A 6,932-nucleotide genomic window follows, 5' to 3' on the forward strand; every position below is an offset into this window, starting at 1 on the left:
CGTTGGCATGGGTGCCAGTCGTCGAATTTAACTCAATTTTGATTTCACTTGCCTCAACAGGTCTTTGCAAGTGGAGTTTAGTGTCCAATGAAGGAAGGTACGCATAAGTGGACTGGCTGAGGCCTTCGATTTAGGTCTCACTTGGCTTGCCGGGTCTTCTCATGCACAGCATATTTCCAAAGGTCTCGGTCAGAAGTCATAGCCTTGGTGAGGCCCAATGTTCGAAGGTCGTGCCTCACCACCTCATCCCAGGTCTTCCTGGGCCTATCTCTTCCACAGGTTCCCTCAACTGCTAAGGTGTGGCACTTTTTCACACACCTATCCTCATCCATTCTCGCTACATGACCATACCGGCGCAATCGTTTCTCTTGCACACCACAACTGATGCTTCGTAAGTTCAACTTTTCTCTCAAGGTACTGATTCTCTGTCTAGTATGCACACTGATATTGCACATCCATCGGAGCATACTGGCTTCATTCCTTGCGAACCTACGCATGTCCTCAGCAGTCACGGCCCATGTTTCACTGCCATGAAGCATGGTTGTTCATACACTTGCGTCATAGTCTGCCTTTTACTCTGAGAGAGAGACCCTTTGTCGCCAGCAGAGATAAGAGCTCTCTGAACTTTGCCCAGGCTATTCTTATTCTAGCAGCTACGCTTTCAGCGCATCTACCCCAACTACTAGAAGACAGAGAAAGACTTATCTTATCATCTTTTTATGGTCGTATTAATTCAGCAAAGATTTTAGGAGCGAGTGAAGGAATCGATCGCGCATGCAAGTTTTATAGCCAAAACCATCCAAACCCGTGCGAAGCAAGGAGTTAATCGAGGGGGGAGGAGAAGAGATATAGAGAGGGAGTGGGATCGAGATAGACATAGTGAAATAGATATCGAGAGAGACAGATTATAAGAGAGAGGGTTATGCCAAAGCACAAGGTATTTTAGGGATTTCTATTGCCTGGACACAATTAATATTGAATAAGTGTTGATTGAATCATTCCTGTTCTCATGTTAGCCAATATCATCCCCACTAAAGACTTATTCTGTTAAGTGTCCTTTTCATCTAATTAGTTCTTCTTAAGTTTTAAATCTCTCAGGCTCTCTCAACTTCTGTTTCTCAGACAACATAGGGTTAAAATATTTTTTAAAATATTTTGAGTGATTAAATCATCCATTGCTGGCTTGAAAGTTATATTTATATCCCCTTCCCATCCATTCCTACTAAGTCTTGAAAATATTTTGCATCTTACTTTGAATTGTTAATTGGCTTAAGGGTACATATTTTTGTATCTGCTGTTTGATTCAGAACATTAACAATTTCTCCATTTCATGGACAAAACTATGTCATTTCTTTGTTATTGATGATGCTAAAATACAGTATAGCATCTTAGTGCATTTTAAGCACTTTGTCCCTAGCAATAGTGGAGCATGTTGAATGAGATAACTATTTTCTTCATTCTACCATGTCAATTAATTATGTGTGTATTAGTCTCTGAATTAAGTAATTTCCTCTGTTTCTTGCCTGAAGTATTATTAGATAGAAAAATCTTCCTTTTGTGCAATATCTTTGGTGTAGTAAATCTTTAGGAGATGATTTCTGGGAGTAAAATAAATGTGAAAATGGAGATATGTGAGACTGGATGTAGGAATATTTGAATGAGTTTTGAACTCTAACAACTGCTAAGAGAAATTATGCATATGCACACGGGAATATAAATAACCATAAATGTAGGTAATTGTAATATGATTATTAAATGCCAAGAGCTATTGCACTTGCTTGCACAGGAATATATATGATTGTAAATGCAAGAGCCAAATAGGTCATATGTTGGGTGTCTTTAACTTTATCTCTGATAACCTACTTATAAGTATTTATTTATTCACTTTAGTCATTCAGAATCGTCAAGTTATTTCACTATACAGTTCTATATTTAAGAGATGAGGAATTATATACATTATTTATGTTTGACTGACATTTGTCCTCATCTTGTTTGTTGTTAACACAACGTTTCAGCTGATATACCCTCCAGCCTTCATCAGGTGTCTTGGGGAAATTTTGAACTTGGGTTCTCATTCCTAAAGTATTTTTTTAATGTTATTATTATTAAGGTCACTGCCTGGAATCGAGCTCGGAATCTTGGGGTTAGTAGCCCACGCTCTTAACCACTACGCCATATGCCCACAGGCATATGGCTTAGTAGTTAAGAGCGCGGGCTACTAACCCCAAGATTCCGAGTTCGATTCCAGGCAGTGACCTTAATAATAATAATAATAATAATGATAACAGCATCAAAAAAATACCTTAGGAATAAGAACCCAGGTTCAAAATTTCCCCAAGACACCTGATGAAGGCCGGAGGGTATATCAGCTAAAACATTGTGTTAACAACAAACAAGATGAGGACAAATATTTGTCAAATATAAATAATGTAAATAATGTTATTTCACTATATTCCTTTAATATTTTGGGTTTAATTTTCAATCTTTCATTCTACTGTTCATCTTCTGACTACTATCACAAACTGCATCTCCTGGTTTATACATTAATCAGGAGAGGGTCGTGCTATAGCTCTTGATATATTCAAAGCCTTTTATAGAATTTGGCATGCTGGTTTGTTCCTTATGCTTTCTGCCTTTGGTGTATGTGAAGAGGTCTTTGACATTATCAAATCATTCTTTTCTGATTGTTTTGTGCATGTGACTCGGGATCAGTGGTGGCTCGTGTATAGGCACTGCGAAACTGCAGCACCCCCTATTTCCTCTCGATATTATTGATAACATTCAATATAATGAGTTCTTTTTTCTTTAATTCTTTCTTTATACTTATACATTATATAATCCTTAAGCTTAATGTCAGTAGCCATCCTCTAGTTTATGAAAAAAAGTACAAAAATTCTTGTATAGAACTGTGCATTTCACAGTTCCAGCGGCACAGTGCTTGGCTATTGTGTGCATGCTCACATGTCTGAGATAGGAAGCTATACAATAGGGAGAGAGAGAGAGAGCACTGTGGTTCATGCAGTGTTGACCCTGGTGTGATGGTGAAAGGTAGTGTTTTTTTTTTACTCCATGTGTGTCATGCTTAAAATCGTGTTTAAATTCTTGAATATGATAAAGTGTAGAATTAGATTATTATCCTGCTTCCAGCTACAGTGTTGCTGCCAGGATTTGAAAAATAGGGCAGATTTTCCCCCCTTATTTTGTGATTTAGGATAGATTTTTGAAAAATAAGGGGGAATTCATAGTGGTATTGAGTGAACAAATTAAACACATTACCTAGCAATGGCTAAAATGCGAACCAAACAAGTTTATGTATAAATTTTCTTTTTATATGTTTGGTTCCTTTTACACAATATTAAAACAATGGCTAAAAATTTTCTGAAGCAGCACCCCACTAATTTTATCTATGAGCTGCCACTGCTCTGGATGGTATTACTTCTTTTGAGTATTCTAGCAATGCCAGTGTTCCTTGAGGCTCTGTTCTTGATCCAATTGTATTTCTCCTCTACATCAATAATGTTCCTGGCAATCTTCTTCAATTAGTCAACGTTTCTACTTATGATACTACTCTGTATTTTGGTTTTCCTTTCAATCCCTCTCCCTTAAAATGATTGGAATTTGTTACTAAACTTCTTTTCTTTTCAAAGAGCATTTGAGTGTGTTTTTACAATTGCAAGTTTTAGTTGTAGATACTCCCCCAGCAGTAATGTTTGATATTTCTTTGGAGTTAGCTGTAGAAATACTTGTAGGAGATGTCAAGGAATTATTGCAGTTTAAGCAGCCAGCTGGGTTCAATTGATGGTCATTCTGCAGAGGTAGATAAGCGACAGGGCGTATACTATGGTGGGGGTCAAGACCAGAGGAATTTGGAAGTTGACTGGTTGGTATCAGATGTACAACTTCCCTATTATAGTTTAAAGTTATTAGTCTCAGTAATGGTATCAGCAAGGTTGGGGGTTGTAGAGTATGATAGCTTAATGGCATATTTGTTAAATATATTGGGTGATACACAAGTATTCAACTATGAGTGCATTGCATTTTATATCAGAAACAGCTGCAAGCTAATAAAATTTATAGCACGATTTCTTTTCCTTTGTCATTTCAATTTCTTATTACTGCTCTGTACTTGACTGAAAATTTATTCTAAAGCATATGTATACTGGGTTCTAACACAAGGTTATTAGTATCAATATGCCTAAGCAAAAGTGTATATATATATATATATATATATATATATATACATACACACACAAAGATAAGCAGAGTTAGCAGTTGTAGTAACTGACTAAGGGATAAAAATATCCGTATTTACTCTCAGTATCAATTAGCTGTGCTATCCCTGGGCATAGGTAGGCAGGCACACTATGCTCGTAGGGTACAGGTAACAACAGAATAAACAAAAGTTTATCAGGAATCAAATTTAAATAATCAGAAAATGGAGAAAACTTTTGATCAACAAACAAATGAATTGGACCACATCTGTAGATTATTTTTTAATACAAAACATGACATAACATTTCTTACGGCCGTTTCCGCTTCCAATGCCTGTCAGTGGTTATGAAAGAATTTCAAAAATAATATTCGTTATCTTCATAGGACACTCGATCTAGTACATGGAGCTTCATCAGAGTGAATACAAATGCATAAAATAAAATAAACAAAGCGAAGAGGGAATAGGAAAGAACAGGGCCTCAAGAAGAGGCCAGAAGGCTCAATATATTAAAATCATACCATCTTCCAGTGTGGAGCTTTAAAGTTGAGGCCCTGTTCATTCCTATTCCCTCTTCCCTTCGTTTATTTTATTTTACGCATTTGTATTCACACTAATGAAGCTCCATGTACTAGATCGAATGTCCTATGAAGATAATGAATATTATTTTCGAAATGCTTTTGCAAGCACCGACTAGCATTGGAAGCAGAAATGGGTATAAGAAATATGTCATGTTTTGTATTAAAAAATAATCTACAGATGTGGTCCAATTTGTTTGTTTGTTGTTCTGAAGTTTTCTCCATTTTCTGATTATTTATACATATATATATATATATATATATATATATATATATATATACTCTTTTACTTGTTTCAGTCATTTGACTGTGGCCATGCTGGAGCACCACCTTTAGTCGAGCAAATCGACCCCAGGACTTATTCTTTGTAAGCCTAGTACTTATTCTATCGCTCTTTTGCCGAACTGCTAAGTTACGGGGACGTAAACACACCAGAATCGGTTGTCAAGCGATGTTGGGGGGACAAACACAGACACGCAAACATATACACACACATACATATATACACATATATACGACAGGCTTCTTTCAGTTTCCGTCTACCAAATCCACTCACAAGGCTTTGGTCGGCCCTAGGCTATAGTAGAAGACACTTGCCCAAGGTGCCACGCAGTGGGACTGAACCCGGAACCATGTGGTTGGTAAGCAAGCTACTTACCACACAGCCACTCCTACGCCTATATATATATATATATAATCATTATCATCATCATTTAATGTCCATTTACTCTACTGACATAGGTTGAATGGCTTGACAGGAGCTGGTAAGTCAGAAGATTGTACCGAGCTCTACTGTCTGCTTTGGTATGATTTCTACGACTGCATGCCCTTCCTGATGTCATCAACTTTAGAGTGTAGTAAGTACTTTATTGATGAAGCATTTTTATTATTATTGATATCATTAATAGAATAATCTTGATTATGCTACCTCCCAATGGAGTCTCAGTGTAGTTGTTTGACCTACTAGAAATTGCACTCAAGCTTTTTTGTAGTTACACTATCTTGATTTAAACAAAAGCAAAGCTAACAACTAAATGATCTGATACAATAACACACACACCTATATTAAAAAAAACATAAACATGAACAATAAAAAAAATGAAAATTATAAATAACATAGGAAACAATGCTAAAGATTGGGAAGCATGAATGTTTAAAACAGAAGCTTAAAAAGTTTTAGACAAAAAACACAGTTGGTAATGCTTATTCTGAAATTTTGCCAAATTAACAGAGAAAAATAAAGCTTTATAACATGGAAATTTGCAAGTGTTGTTTTTTGCAAAATAGAAGTGAGTGGACCACAATGTATATATTATCATATGTATACTGAAATAGAGTGACAGCCACATCAAAGCCCTCAAAATAGACAAAATTAAAATTTTTATGAAGATATATTCAAATTGGGATTAAGATATGAGCGAATAGGACAGTTTTGGAGTTTTAGCAACATAGAAATACAAGCTTGTACACCTTTCTCTATTAGTATTAGATATGTAATACTTTTGTACATAACGTCGTACATCACTTCCTTGGTTAGAATCACTGGTCCTTTTATATTCAGAAGAGTGACTGACTTCAGTATCATTTACTTCTATAAAATCTAGTGTAAAGAGTAGATATTGTCAAAAGTGCTTATTCTTTGAATTACAATGTATGTAGACTAGGGACTGATTATGAATAGATAAAAGTATTTGTCTTAATCTGTTTTGAATCATCATCATAATCTTTTCTACTCTAGGCACATGACCTGAAATTTTGGGATGAGGGGGCTACTCAACTACATTGATCCAAATGCTTCGGGTGTGGTCGCCGCTGGCCAGACAAATGTTCCCCGAGTTCAAAAGTTTTTGCGAACAGGAAGCCTGGTGTTCTCGTAGACCGAGGTCGAGTGAATGGCATAAAGAGTGTCGTAAGGCCCTCTTGCTTTTCCGGCGCTTGGGCAACGCCAGCGGTGGGGGTTCCACACGGATTTTATATAGTGGGTTGGTAGAGTCTGAATGCGACGATGGCCTGGGGGCAACTCTAGGTCTCAGGTTTATTCAACTGGACAGCCTGTTTCACAGTACATTCGGGTTGAGAACGTTAGACAACTTCCAAAAGTCCTTAACCTGGCAATGCTACAGAGGTGCCTTGCCCGTTTGGGA

Source organism: Octopus bimaculoides, chromosome 2, assembly GCF_001194135.2.
Source record: "Octopus bimaculoides isolate UCB-OBI-ISO-001 chromosome 2, ASM119413v2, whole genome shotgun sequence".
In the NCBI taxonomy this organism is placed as follows: domain Eukaryota; kingdom Metazoa; phylum Mollusca; class Cephalopoda; order Octopoda; family Octopodidae; genus Octopus; species Octopus bimaculoides.